Source organism: Callorhinus ursinus, unplaced genomic scaffold (assembly GCF_003265705.2).
Source record: "Callorhinus ursinus isolate GAN/ISIS: 27379988/994484 unplaced genomic scaffold, GSC_fseal_2.0 scaffold6, whole genome shotgun sequence".
Classification (NCBI taxonomy): Eukaryota; Metazoa; Chordata; class Mammalia; order Carnivora; family Otariidae; genus Callorhinus; species Callorhinus ursinus.
In genome coordinates, this window is record NW_027397068.1 from 2759903 (window position 1) to 2775620 (window position 15718).

General features: G+C 39.1%; 1 protein-coding gene and 1 long non-coding RNA gene across 2 annotated transcripts in view; one reads left to right on the plus strand and one right to left on the minus strand.

The window, feature by feature from the left end:
- Nucleotides 1–11319, minus strand: part of LCA5 (lebercilin LCA5) — a 76993-nt gene extending 65674 nt beyond the window's left edge. The window contains exon 1 of the mRNA XM_073893542.1: nucleotides 11156–11319. The gene's annotated coding sequence lies outside the window, so the exon portion shown is untranslated. The remainder of the gene's footprint in view (nucleotides 1–11155) is intronic.
- Nucleotides 8535–15718, plus strand: part of LOC141372956 (uncharacterized) — a 32024-nt gene continuing 24840 nt past the window's right edge. Inside the window, exon 1 of the long non-coding RNA XR_012378481.1 lies at nucleotides 8535–8652. This is a non-coding gene — a long non-coding RNA (uncharacterized lncRNA). The remainder of the gene's footprint in view (nucleotides 8653–15718) is intronic.

The following is a 15718-nucleotide window of genomic DNA, read 5'->3' on the forward strand; positions in this document are numbered from 1 at the left end:
CATAAAAACCATTTAAATGATGACTTTCGATCCCAAAGATATATTTAATCAAAGTTCTTAAACTGAAGGTAAAGGACCAGCATAAATATGTTTGTGCCCAAGTGTACTTTCCTAGGGCGAAGGGCCAAAACATTCTTCAGACTTTCAGAGGAGGATCCAAGAAGCAAAAGATTAAGAAAATCTCCAGTAACTGCAGCCCATCGAATTGCCCACACAAACCAAATTCCAAGAACAAATCCACTTTAACAGAACCACCCAATTTTTTTCATTTGCCTAAGTATAGGTACGAACATCTCAATAAATTAATCCTCACAATATCTACTATTCCCATCCCCAAATGGAAAAAATATATATGCCTCTTGTAATTTGTTACTAGCCAATAATTTGTTACTAATTGATGTTAGTAATTTATCCAAGGTCACAAAGTGAATGAGAGGGGTCTAAACTCAGGTGAACCTGGCCCATGATCTTCACCACTGTGAAACACTATATCCTTTGGTCCTGCCAACGTAGAACACCAACCAGAGCACTCTCACTCAGCTACGCCAAGAAGGCGCATTTTTTGCCAAACATCTTTCCTCTCATCCCATCCTTGAAGGACATGTAAAAATGCCACAGCCAGGGCAAATGGGCCTTTCCACTCTAACCACACTGTCCTCAACCTCCAATTTTTTTTAGATATCGAAAGCTTCACAGCCTTCTTCCCCTTCTTGGCTCTCTCTCTTTCCCATCTTCAGTCTCCACAGGCCTCTAGGGTTTCCTAATAATTCCTAACCTCTTCTCTAGATCCTCCTGCAATGAGCTCCCTTCCTCCTCTTCCCGATTCCAACAAATAACCAAACCTCCTACAACTCCGTCTCTTCCAAACTTCCCAATCCCCCACCTGTAGCTCAACCTCCCCTCCTCCCGGTCCTTTCCCAGCTGCCGTGCTCTTCACTTATTTTCCCAGGATTTTTTTCTCCCCGCGTCCTCAAACCCTCCCTATCCCTAATCCTCTCATCCTCCCCGTTTTAACAACTCCACTCGCATGCCTCCATCCACGAAGAGCCAGCCAGCCCCCACACTCCAGTCCCAGCCTCACTTCTCACCCCCAACTCCCCAGTCTCCACGCCCACGCCAAAGCCCACCCCCAACCCGCCCCGGCCCCTCCTCAGATCCCACGCGGCGGCCCGCCTCCTTGCCTTCTCTTCGCGGACCAAACGCCCCGCCGGGGCCTCGGCGTCTAGCCGCCGAAGAGTGGGCGCCTGGTTGCTGCGAAGATTAAGGGGCGGGCTCCGAGGTTGCCGCGGTGCGGGAAGTTTGAACACACGGCCAGGGTAGGGGCGGGGACCGCAGCTTCCTGGCGGCGGCGGCGACACGGCGACTTCGGCACCAGGGTAACGGAGACGGAGGACCATACTGCAATGCGGCACGACTGCAGCCAATGATGCCCCCTCCCCCATCTCCCATTGGCCTCCGGCGCGAGACGACCATTCCTACTGAGTTCAGTGGAACTGGAAGGCGGGACAATGAACACGGGAGAAGGCAGCCATTGGTTGACCGCTTCAGCAGCGGCGACCAAGAGTAGGGAAGTGGTTCGCGCCCAAGCTCAGCCCGGCGGGCCGGGGCCTTTTAGGCAGTGCTGGGCGAAGCGCGACCGCACGGCGGCGGGGGTTTGGATGGTGCGAGGAGGGTGTGGGCGGAGAGGAAAGGGGGTTGGTGTAAATTGTAGAACTTGGCAAATGCGTGATTGAAAACATTGAAAATTGTTTTGAATCCTTTTTTGGAAGTTAATTGATTTTAAATTAGAAAGAAATTAATTATAAAAGAAATAGCTAGTTACTTCTCGGTCTTAGCACCGAAATTGCTTATTTTCAGAAGGAGATGGAGTTAGTGTACTAAGGTTCCTTCCTGGAGGTCCTGGCCTTTGTAAATCACGAACGCGCCGTGAGTTTGCCTTGAAAGTGATTTTTTAGGTTTTGGAAAGCGTTAGAGGCGGAATGACATTTAAGACGTTTGCAGGGTTTTTTTGTTTGTTTTTTTAAGTAAACGTCTGTGGCGCATGTCAGTAACCTATTGAGAACTGCAGTATGGCATTTTCCCGTTTAAAAAAAAATTGACAGTGCATTAAAAGGCGTTAATTACGGGAGGCAGGGAAAGTAAAAAGAAAATCCTCTCTTCGGTGAAGGTTATTTTAAGCCATTCTGAACCTTCTGATTATCAATATGGCTTAATACCACACCCTCCTTTTTTCGCCGTTGGTAATTTCTTGAACACTGGGCTTTGCCCCCATTCTGCAGAGAATCTAAATCTTGAAGGCAAATGCATTGTAATCAATCTTCTCACCATGAATTATGGTAATTCTGTTTCTTGCCTGACCTCATTTTCCGAACTTCGCACTATTTCACAGCTTTCATTTTATCCTGCCAATATCTTTTACTTCAAGGTACAGACTAACCCACCTAAAAAATACTGTAATTAAATACAATTTTCTGTATAGAAAGTAGAAGGTAGGAATCGTCTGTGAAAAATAAAGATGAGTAATACCTAAAGTGAACTTAAATAACATTTCATCAGTGTAAATCTGCTAATACTCTTCGTTAAAATAGCTCACTGGTTATTACTCCGTTAGAGTTAATATTATGTAGTTTAATAAACGCATTAGTAGAGTACTTTTAAAAGGAAATAGCTATAAAGGGTGAAGAAACATGTTGTATTTAAGTTAAAAAACACGTCTCTCCCCAAGGAGTCAAAGGAAGGTTGCTCAAGGACAGCTGAGAATGAAACTAACATTTATTCTGCTCTAGCAATGTGCTAGGCAATATAATCTTATTCCATCTTCATTCCTGATTCTAGACAGGTATTGTTATTCGTTGTTATACCTGAGGAAACGGATTCAGAGAGATGAAAGAATCTACCAGGAGATACTAAAATAGTAAGTGGTAGGGGCAAGAATCAAGCCTAGGTCAGCTAAATTCCAGGCTTCAAATTGAATGCCTTTAATGTGTTTCACCTACAGGTTAATAGAGTTGCTAGAAAGCAAGAAAGTATTTAAAAGGTTAGGAGTCTCCAGAAAATTGTCTAATTGTATGTAACACATTTTCAAGATGTTTACAATGTGCAGTTTTATTCACCCTGTCATATTTAGAGTAACAGTGACTATCAATTTATTTGACCTTGAATAAAGATGCAAAGGATTTATAAATCTCCAGGAGTAAAAACCAGCTTATTGAACTAATTTTTTAAAACGTTATCCCAAAACATGAGATAATTTCTAAATTTTTTATTCTTTTCAAAAAAAAACCAACAAAAGTATATTTTTATATTATGTCACTTGAAATTATATTTAACAGGAATCAGGCTTCTTATTTTTTTTTTTAAGATTTTATGTATTTATTTGACAGAGAGAGAGAGAGGGAATACAAGCAGGGGGAGTGGGAGAGGGAGAAGCAGGCTTCCCGCCAAGCAGGGAGCCCGATGCGGGACTCAATCCGAGGACCCTGGAACCGTGACCCAAGCTGAAGGCAGACGCTTGCCCCAGGCTTCTTAATTGTTTTTAAAGATTATATTTATGAGGGCACCTGGGTGGCTCAGTTGGTTAAGCGACTGCCTTCAGCTCAGGTCATGATCCTGGAGTCCCGGGATCGAGTCCCACATCGGGCTCCCTGCTCAGCGGGGAGTCTGCTTCGCCCTCTGACCCTCCCCACTCTTCATGCTCTCTCTCAAATAAATAAAATCTTTAAAAAAAAGATATTTATGAAAGGAATAATACTAATGATCATTAAGCACTTTGGAGTTTTATTTTTAATATTTTGGCCTTACACAGTATTGCAATATCTCCAGATTATATTGCTAACTGAATGTTCCTTTTCTGCAAGATTTTGATTGCCTTGATTGATGCCATGTGATGATACAGATATTATTAATTAAAATCTTCCTAGAAGTGCTTACCAATAAAATTACTCCCGTTTTCCATGTGGAGAAACTAAGAAGTTTGAACAATATGTCAGAAGTTTCATAAAATTGATAGGTAGACTTTCCAACTGTAGACAATCCAGAAATTACAATGACTACATTTTAAAAGGGGCATACTATAAATAATCATATCTTGGAAAGCACACCAGTATAATTATCTTTAGTTAAAGTTTAGTTGTCCATTTAATACCATTCTTAAAGGAAAAAAAAAAGCACTGTCACAATTTTAAATATTTTACCTAGATAGGTGATAATAAAAAATTTAGGAGCACCTGGGTGGCTCAATATGTTAAGCGTCTGCCTTCGGCTCAGGTCACAATCCCTGGGTCCTGGAATTGAGCCCCACATCGGGCTCCCTGCTGAGCAGGAAGCCTGCTCCTCCCTCCTGCTTGTGCTCTCTCTCTCACTCTCACCATCTCTCGCTCTCAAATAAAATCTTTATAAAAAATAAAAGACACTTAAATAAAAATAAAAAATTTAAAACTTTTAAATCTAACTTCTAGTGTCCATATTGCTAGAAAATTTTAAACTTATTAAGAAATTACAGGTAGGGGCACCTGGGTGGCTCAATTGGTTTAAGTGTCTACCCTCAGCTCAGGTCACCATCTCAGGGTCCTGGAATCCAGCTCCCAATGGACTACCTGCTTGGTGCGGACTCAGCTTCTCCCTCTGCCCCGCCCCCCCCATTTGCGCATTGCGTGTGCTCTCTCTCTCTCTCTCTCTCTCAAATAAATAGTCTTTAAAAAAAAAATTACAGGTAAATAGATTGTCAGCATATTATACTAACTTTTAAACAGCATCTAATATGCTAGATGTTTAAAAGAAATTGAATGGCTTAGGAAAACTTGAGCCAGGTGTAAATAACAGTAAAGTTGGAGACACAGACAGTGATTTGATCTTCCAGAAACAAATTTATTCTAATTGATTGTTATTATTTGCCTTTACAGTACAGAAAGTTGATAACCTTTGATTATTGCTTTGTTTAGTTAAAGGATAAATCTTTTTTTGATCGCTCTTTGAAATTTACAAGTTATTTTGTTAGTGGAGAAAAATAAAACCATTGAAATGTTCACTAGTATTTTTCTTCTTTCATAATTGGTAAGTAAATCATTGATAGTTTCTCAATTTCATGGAATTTATTTGGAACATGGGGATCTTTTACTTTTGCTTCAAAAGTGTTAAGCCAAAAGTTGGTTTAAGCTAGTTTTTAATACATCTTTTCAGATTTCATTACTCCACAACTACATTTTTAAATAAATTGACCTACAGACTAAATGCTATCTCCAAAGCAGTAGAAACAGCTTTGAAGGAAACCATAATTCTATTTGTATTCACATTGTTAGATTTGAAAGGGAGAATGTCAACACAATTTTCTTAGTAGGAAATAATCCATAGGAAATTTTGTTAAAATCAGTGACTACATTTTTAATTTGCAATAAGTATGCAATAGTAGTGAAGGAACACTTGGCACCCTTCACCAAAACAGTGAGTACAGAATGCAAGTGTGTGGTAAAAGAATGAGTAATTTGGGGACTGTGTTTGAGATATCTATGGGACATCCAGGTGAAAATGCAGATCATGTTTCTTATGTAGTTAAATACACATCTCTAACATGTCCTAGTAATTTTACTACAAGGTAAAACAGGAGAAACAAAAGTATATATCCAAAAATACTTAATCAATGGTGTTTATAGCAGCTTTATTCATATTAGACAAAATAGGAAACAACCCAAGTATCCATCAACATGAGCATAAATTTTTAAATGCATATCCCTTTGCATTCAACTAAATTGAATCATAATTTCAACTAATGTTTTATAACAGTAATTATGTTTTATAGTAATTCAGTTTAAACATAATTTCCAAAATCCTTAGGAAACTTAAAAACTTGGATTGATAGTACATCAATTTAATTGATGAATAATCTTTTGATACCTAAAACATTTTTAAGACTGAATATTGAACAGTGATTACTACACATGATTTTAAGTTTTGGGTTTTTCCTTTTTTTATATGTACACAACAAGTGATTATATCTTTAGGTCATGTTAAGAAATGTGTTTTTTTCATTCATATGTGGAATTTAAGAAACAAAACAAATGATCATAGGGGCAAGAGAGAGAGACAAACCAAGAAATGGACTCAACTACAGAGAACAAAATGATGATTACCAGGGGGGAGGTGGGTGGGAGGATGCGTGAAATAGGCAATGGGGATTAAGGAGTGCACTTGTGAGGAGCACTGGGTGTTGTATGTAAGTGGTGAATCACTAAATTGTACTCCTGAAACTAATATTACACTGTATGTTAACTAACTGGAATTTAAATAAAAACTTTAAAAGACAAAAAACAAAAAAATTGTATATCCTTACAATGTAATGCTGGGCATCAATAAAATTACTGATCAACATGATGAATTTCAAAGGTATGTTGAGCAAAAGAAGTCAACCACAAAAGAATATAGTCTGTATATTGCCACCAATAATCAGCTTAAGATAGGTGTTTTTCACTGTATTAACACTGAATGTTATCTCAACCTTTTCAATGACTTTGTTTTTAAAAAGTGCATTGACTTACATAATAGAAAAATCTAGAATTAGACCTATCTCCACATATGGTTAGATCCATATGTTCAATGTCATTAAAATTGTTTTCTCTTTGAAAAAAAAATTATTTTCTCCTCATCTTGCATGTACTTTCCTATGTGTTGGCTTGATATCAGGCAGGCTGTAGGAAAAGCCAGGTATTAACACTGAAGCTCCAAACTTAGACTGTATTCACCTAGCAACCCCATGGAGAAAAGAACACCTCTTTTCTGATTGGTCCAACAGAAATCCTGGTATTCATTCTAATTGCTCATACCTGAACACGAACTCATTACTGTAGCCAAGGGGTTGTTTGGGGTAGGGGAAGAAGAAAGGGTATGATCAAGTCTCCTGAATTTTCATGTTCTTCCAGAAGAGCTGAGAGAAATGTTTCTCTAAAGGAAAACTGGAATGTTGTTACTAGAAACAGGAATACCAGACAAAACCAAAAAAAGTCCTCAAACATGATGACAATTTTATTCAAATAGGTTTGTAAACAAGTCTGACATACTTAATTTAAAATTCATTTAAGAAAAACATATGTAATTATAAGTTCCCCAGGCTGTAAACATAGATAATATCAGCCATATATTGTTGTCTTTTGACCCCTTCTGATTTATAGTACTTACACTGTCAAAAGACTTTCCCACAGTAATTTCTGGGACCTCCCAAAGAGTGTCTCATACTTCAAACACACAGACCTTCACTGGTAGTCCCTGCTAAGAAAGACAGCAGGACCACTGCTCTATCATGCAACAGTCTATCCCATTTCTTTCCAGAACCCAACAATTTCCACTGGTGGCTGTCACTGATTCACTGAGTACCACCACTATATCAGTGCCAAAGTTGAACTGGAATAATGCCAGAAGTATACCTATTGTTTCTCAGATCTGAACCTGCCTTTCTATATTCTGTTCTATAGTTTTGGGGCTAGGACTCAACAAACTACATTTCCCAGACCCTTTGCTAGTTGGTTCATTGTTAAGTTCTGCCAACAGAAGTCATTAGGAAAAGGTGGAAATGTGGGAGTCGGCGAGAAAGAAGTTCCTTGTTGATGTCCCTGCTTTTATCAGTGTTAATACAGCACCAGCAGTTGGCTCTATTCTAATATATCTTTTGCTGTTCCTAGGTCTACATACCTAGAACTGTCCCCTATGGGTGTAGATACCAGCCCTGTGGGGCCTCTCCTCCAAGTCCCTAGGTTCTGGCGACCCCCAACCCCAATTATTTTGTTCCCTTAACCATACAGGTTAACAGCTTTCTACAGTACAAATATCTGGATTATCTCAGTGTTCCCTTTGTGATCTTTTAGCCTTTCAATACCTATGTCCCAATTCCCTGTATTAAATACCCTCTGTTCAAACCTCTTGTGGTTTCTCTTTTCCTGACAGTATCCTGACTGATCCAGTGTTCTAGAACCAAATTTTGGAGGTGAAGATGAAATGCCCCTTCCCTATGTATTACTCTCTGTTAGATGGATCCCAGTAAAGCGTTACTTGCTATTACAGATTAAATGTTTGTGCCCCCCTCCCAGAAAAGTGTATATGTTGAAATCAAATCCCCGATGTGATGGTATTAAGAGATGGGGCCTTTGGGAAGTAATGACATCACGAGGATAAAGCCCTCATGAATGGGATTAGTACCCTTATGAGAAGACACCAGAAAGCTAGCTCTCTACTCTCTGCCATGTAAGGATACAACAAGACAGCCATCTGCAACCCAGGAATTGGGTCCTCACCAGACAACAGATCTGCCAGCATCTTGATCTTGGATTTCCCAGCCTCCAGAACTGTGAGAAATAAATTTCTGTTGTTTAACCCACCCAGGCTACGTTATGGTACTTTTGTTATAGCAGCCTGAACTAAGACATTTGTTATGCTCACATGTTTTATGTAAGTTAGTTAAACAGTGCTTTCATTTCTCTTGCATTATGACACAAACCCAGTAGGGAGCTGGCCTGGTATAGCTTTGAATAAGTCACTGTGCTACGGTCAGACACTACCTTCTTTGACAGCTCTTGATCAAGATAGCCATGCTTGACTCTTCCCCTTGGAAAAGTTCTTTTTCGATAGGATTCTGAGGTCTATCACTCAAACTGAGATTTCTCACTGTATGTAAGTAGCATCTACAATCTATATGGCTCTGCACTGAGACTAATGAGTAGATGGGCTCAGCACATACACAGAATATAAATAAGACTGAATGAATGTGTTCATTATAATGTTTGCAGCCTACACTATTATCTACCTCCTCCTCCACCTTCTTCCCACCAAAACATATAAACAACAACCAAGAAAAAAACTCCACAAAACTTTTACTGCTTTCCAGGGAACAATTAACACAATAGTTGACAAAGCAAGCATTAAAATGCCTCAGAATATGATCTTATATTTGAGTAGCATCTTGTATAACATTCTCACAAAGATTACTTCATTTGACTTTAAAACAACCCTGAGAGGGGTGCCTGGCTGGCTCAGTCAGAAGAGTGTGTGACTCTTGATTTTGGGGTAGTGCGTTCGAGCCCTATGTTGGGTGTAGAGATTACTAAAATAAAAATTTTTAATAAAAATAAAAAAATAAAACAACCCTGAAAAATAGGAAGGGCAGATATTTTCCACTTTTAATAGGCGTGGAAACTGATGACCCTTAGACTAGATTAGATTTGCCTAATAAAAACACAACATGAGCCACATATTTAATTTTAAATTGTCTAGTAGTCACATTAAAATAAGTTTTAAAAAATGAAATTGAATTTACCATGTATTTTATTTAACAGAATATATCCAAAGTATTATTTCAGCATGTAATCAATATTTTAAAATTATCAATGAGCTATTTCATACTGTTGTTTTGTGCTTAGAATTTGACACTCGGTGTGTATTTTGCAGTTATAACACATCTCAATTCAGACTAGCCACATTTCATGTACTTCAATAGTAACATTTGGGTTGTGACTACCCTACTGGGACAACATAGGATTAGATTATTTACCCAGAGACAGATAATGGGAAGTAGTGTTCCCAGGTAGCAAGCTTCCAAAAAAGGAAATACTGATCTGGAAACCTGAATTCAGAGACCTGAATTCCAGACATGACTCTGCCTATTACTGGTTGTGAGATAGTGACAAGGTATTTGTTTTCTTTAAAGCTTGGTTTCTGGTTTGTTAAACAAAGCAAATGGCATTAATCAGTTGTCTTTACTTCCCCTCCCATTCCCCAGCAGAACCCTTTCTTCTAAAGAAACCTTATATGGAAACCCACTATTTTAAAAAAACAGGAAGCATAGTTTCATAGGAAGCATAGGAAGGGCTGCTTCTCCATCAAAAGGGGCATGGCAGTGGGGAGAGGAGGGGTCACAAGTGAATTACAATGTGTTCAGTGCACACACACATGCACACACAAAGAGGCATTTTCTGAGGGGGTTCTGATGAACACTTTGGGCATCTTTGAAAACGCTTGGAGGAAGTCTTCTCTAAGATCCTACTAATTTTAAAAAGTCTATGATTCCATGTATATAATTCCACTCAGGCATGGTTGACTCTTTCAACCAGTGTTAGTTTAAGATTTAACCAAGAAAGAAAGTCCAGTACTATCCACAGACATCCTTATGTTGGTGTTTGACTCCCATTTTAAGTTTCATAGAATCATCAATTTTCATAAATGGAAGGAGTTCTTTGAGATCAATAATTCAAATGTCTTTCTGATTTTTTTTTCTTATTAATCAAAGCTTTTCTTCAAACAGTACCTAACATAGAAATCTAAAATCCCCTCTGATAGAGTCAGGATGGGCCCTTAAAGTTGAAGTGGATGTGAGGAGGTAGAAAACCCTAACAGTGCAGCATCTCTCAAATACCCTTTTCCAAAAGCAGCCCCCAAGAATCCTTTCTCCAACCACCAGGGCAAACTCATGAAGACTTTTAACAACTAGAGTTAAGCCCAGCTCCAACCCTTTTACTTGATGGGGAAACTGAGGCCCAGGGAGGTGCCCAAAATCTCACCCTAAGCTGATGGCAGAGCTGGCCCAGAACCCAAGTCACTGATACACTAGAGCTAGCTGGCACCGGCTCACAAGGGCCGATTATTACATCTTCAGACATTCTGCAAGCCAGTTGCCATCATGTTGGTCACTGGAAATCAGCCATGGTGAAAATATTTACACCACAGAAATCAGCATATGCTACAAATCAGGGCTTTCTCCAGAGAACTGTTTGTTAAAACCTTTTCCCAGCAGCCTGGTATCCAGTGTTCCTGAGTCCAGGTCTTTATATGCTACACAGCAACCTGAGAATGGATGCACTGCCTTTGGATAGGAAACACAATTTTAAGTTAACAAAAAAATTTAAATAAAGTAAAAAAAATGTGTCTGTTTATGGAAAAGGACTTAATACCAAAAATAGCCATTTTTCTCCATATTTACCACTTCCTATTGTCCTGTGGGTACTGGATCCATCATCTTTCAAGCTGTTATTTGGAGTCTTCGGTCAGTTGGGGGATTGGTTTTTAATATTAAGTGAGCCGGGCAGCTCAAAGAACATTAGTTAAATTAATGCCTAAACATAAGAAGAACATAAAAGAAATTATCGAAACTGCTGTTTGAGTAGCAAATTATCTGATATACCTTCTCTCTCAGTCCCCTATGGTTCTATTTCTGGCTAAGAAGGTATTTAAAGGTCGGTGTAAACAACAGCCGGTCTCCAAGCTTCTCAGATGGCCTTGAGCCTCCCTGCATTTAATCCTCCCAACTGAACTTCTGATTCATCGCCTTAACAATGACCCTCTCCTTCTGCCTCTCCCTCCCCTCCCTTCACTGCTTTTCTTCTGTCCTTTGTGGTACTGGCATAGCATGCAGCAGCTCTCCTCCTGGGCCTGTTTGGGCATGCTTGTGATGTCAGATGCCTGCACTTCAGCTGTCCTTTCGTAGCCATGGTGATGGATGAAAAATAAGCTGCTTTGCAGTGATTTGAACTTTAATCCATTCAAATGATGCATTGCTTTATTACTCAGGTGATTTTTTTCCCCCAATACTTTCAGATCACTGAAATCTTGAATTATTAAAGAGGAATTAACATGCCTTTTCTTTGTTTCCTTTTTTTTTTAACCTTTTATGCTTTTAATCTTCTTTGATCTCAGCACCTGGAAATTTTTTCTTGATAATTAAGTCAATAGGAAAATAATTTTAGAAATATGATTCCAAAGGAGAAGAAATTATAAAAGATATTTGAAGTTTCTTCTCCCTACATACTTATAAGGAATTTTTATTAAGCTGAGTAAAGTGTGAAGGGCTCACATAACACAAGGGAAACATGACAAAAACTGTAAAACATTTACAAAGTGGTGCTGCCCAAAATGTTGACCACTTAACACTAGCGGTACTTGAAATCACTTTAGTGGTCTCTTGGTATAGTAATAAGTAACTGGCTTCTAATTTCTTTGAATTCAGAAAAGAAAACATCTCAATCTGTTGGTAGTCTTTAGCATCTTGCTAATATTGTTAATCATTTTTTTACAAAAAACGAGAACTGGCTTTTTGCACGCAAACTGCATACAGTAGTTTCTAGCTAAAATGTAATGACTATGTTTAAATTCTATCAATTTTCATAGTTTCTTCCATTTATAAATAACACTGACCTTCCAGTGATATAAAGTTCCTTTCTATTAAAAAATGACCAATCAATACAAATAGCAAAATCATGAAGTTAATATTCCTAGGAAACTCAGTTGTCTACAGTTGTGCTGTAGTCACAGCCAAGATCTCGCCTCTCTTTCTAAGGGACAAAGGGAAACCTGCATTCATATACTTTTCTTAAGTTAGCTATAATCTCTCTTAACCTCTCTTCTGCTTCAGAAGCCTGGACATGCATTGGTCAGTGTAGCCAGAGGTGAGTAAGCCTTGGGAAAAACCTAGTGATTCACAATATAGGATCCCGAGACAAGAGCAAGGGACCTGGCTGTGTAGACTCAGGTAAGAAGTCAGATAGCAGGAAGCATGATCCCACTTGGCCTGTTTGACATCACTGAACTGTGTTTCTTCTCATCAAGGGCATAGTGGCCAATTGCCTCTCTTAGTGATGGGAAAGAAGTGGGGTCAAGATAATGGTATCTGGGGGTGCCTGGGTGGCTCAGTTGGTTAATTGGTTGCCTTCGGCTCAGGTCATGATCCTGGGGTCCTGGGATTGAGCCCCACGTCTGGCTCCCTGCTCAGTGGAGAGCCTGCTTCTCCCTCTCCCTCTGCCTGCCACTCTGCCTACTTGTGCTCTCTTTCTATCTCTCTGTCAAATAAATAAAATCTTTAAAAAAAAAAGATCATGGTATCTGGATCAGGTGGAAAGGTAGGGAAAACAGCATATCAGTTTCATGTGTTATGATCTAGTTTATAACACCAAAATTAATAAATGGGAACAGAAGCCAGGTAGATTCTAACAATATGACATAATCCAAGATATTTAGGAAAATCATAATAGTTGAATGAATTGAGATTTTTCAGGTAATACAAATTAAACAATACAAATAATGAAGTAAAAAATTACTAAATTTGAAAGTGTCTCTAGTCTTTCCCTCCCTACTTCCTGCCAAATGGAATCTTGCATGGAATTTTTCCTGTTGCCCTAGAATTGTGGCTATTGTCTAGAGCTGAGATAATTCTCTTAAAAGCCATAAGTAATTAGGACTTGAAATCTACTGACACTTATTAAAAAGTGTAGAACCAACCTTACTACCATCAACCACCCCCTAGAAAACTCTTCACCTTCACCTCACGAAAGGAATGGCCTAGTGGGTGGAGGTGAGGGGAGGAACTCCAAGAGAAGAATTCGTAGAGATCCATAAGGCGCCATGAAGAAGGAGAGGCTATCATCTAGATTCCTGACTTGTGTCTGCTCCTTTGTTGCAGCTCCTTTGTAACCTTGTGCTGCCACTGGAGTAAAGCATTTGAGACATACTTAGGAGAGTTTTCCATTGTTCATGGGGGCATCCGTAAGACACTAATGTCCATTCCTACTCTAGAAATGCCTAAAGATAGGGGTCGAAAAACCATTCCAAATAACGTTTAAAGATACAGTATAGCTGAGAAGATGAGGGCTCCTGGCCCCAGTCTCGTTTTTCATGACCTCAAAAGCCATGGCAAGGATGTCCAGGTTTCATGATTCCGTATATAGGAGGGACGAGTTAGAGGAGAGCACAGGGCTGCACAGGGCTGCCTAGGAGGTTGCTGGGTGATAGATGTACAACCCAGAGACAAAGCTGAGAGGGTGAACTCCTGGTCAAACTGAGGGAAGTCTAGTTTGCCCCTCTCTTCCTCACAACAAAAGGGAGCTAGGTAAAGCTGAGCATTATCCCAAAGGAGGTACACTTCATGTGCTTGGAGACCATCTCATCCTCTGGGGCATTGGCCTCAGATATGAACATGCTGAACCAGAGTGAGGCCAGTGATGCCTCCTCAGCTTGACCTGTGGACATTCACATAAGAAGGTGTATGACTTCCCTATCCCTCCACCAGAGCCAGTTGTACCATCTCCCCTATTTCTGTTGTATTCAGAGTTCTAGCTTCTACTACATGGGGGAAAGAAAAGAGATTGAATCAGAAATGAGACTGAAGTTTTCAAACTGGACTACACTTCAAAACATGAAAGTAACCAGAATCTTATGGAATCTGTCCAAGATGTTAATCTGGAATTCACTAGAGCATAGTTGAAAGCAGTGATTGGGGGAAAAAAAAGTGATACTAGTTTTATTAATAACCCACTGAGCTAAGGTGGCCCAAGTAACATACAGTGTTAAACTATATACATAATTTTATATCATGATTTTTTTGCTTAATAGTAATAATTTTGTCATCTATTTTAAAAAGTCTTCACTAATATAATTTATGATAGTCTTATATTTCCACTTCACAGATATGTCATAATTTATTTAACCATTACTCTATTATAAGACACTGATGTTGTTTTCAAATGTTAAGAACTGAATTATATTTATTTGTTCCTTTATGTGATTATTATTATCATTACTAAATATCCACTGATCTGTAGACCAAAGTGATTCTAAATACCTAATAATTTGTTAGAAGACAGCCAGGAGTTTTGATGATATGTTTAAGTTGGCAGCATTACACATTTTATCTTTCTAGTGTTTGCCAGTTTGTGTGGAGACCATGACTATAATTCTACAGGATATAACATATCCCTGCCTTCTAGAATATAATCACCACAAGGGTGGGAGTTCATCTCTGTTTCATTCTCTGCTGTATGCGTAGCACCTAGAATAGGGCCCAGAACAGTGTAGGCACTAAAAAAAATACTTAAGAAAAAATGAAAGCAATTTTGAGTAGGAGTGGGACATAATTACTCCTCTATTTCCCTTTGGTTTTTGCAGAGTAGGTTTATGGGACTCACATAAGTAGTTGGTTAGGGCAAGAATGGATCTAACAGAAGAAATAATGAGAGGATGGCAGAAAATAGAGACAAAGAGGAAAAGGGAGCTCCAGGTCCCTGGCATCTGAATAAATACTGATGCAATCCTATGGCTTCATTTTCATTAAGATCTTAATTGATTAATCCAATCATTAAGACATCAGGCTTATAATAAGATGGCTGAAATCAAGCAATGGATATATGGGAGAAATTATTCCTAGTGTTGCTAAGTGGTGGATTGCACATACCTATCTAATCCCTGGCCTCTCAGTCTCAGTAAAATAATGGGAGAGTCATTAAATAAATTTAAAAAAAATTTTTTTAAAGATTAAAAACATATCATTAAGTGAGGGGGCATAGAATGGAGATAGCCACTGACCACAAATTTGAGGAAATCCTGGAAAATAAAACCTAAACAGGAGAAAGAGTCCAAGACGGCAGAAAAGTAGGAGATCTTAGTTTCATCTGGTCACAGGAATTCAGCTAGATAGCTATCAAATCATTCTGAATACCTGTGAACTCAACCAGAGATCTAAGAAGTGAATCCTAGGCGATATATGAGAAGATAAACTACAGGGGGAGGGAACCTACTTAAGCAAGCTACCAGAAAGCTATATAGCAGCAGAGCACAAAATCAGAACTTTTAGAAGTCTGCTCCTGTGAGGGATGTCACTCAGGTGACTAACTGGGAGCGGAACCCTAGCTGGGACAGTGTGGTCTCAGGATCCTCATGGTCACAGGAAGACCAAGGGAGCCTGAGTACGGCAGAGTTC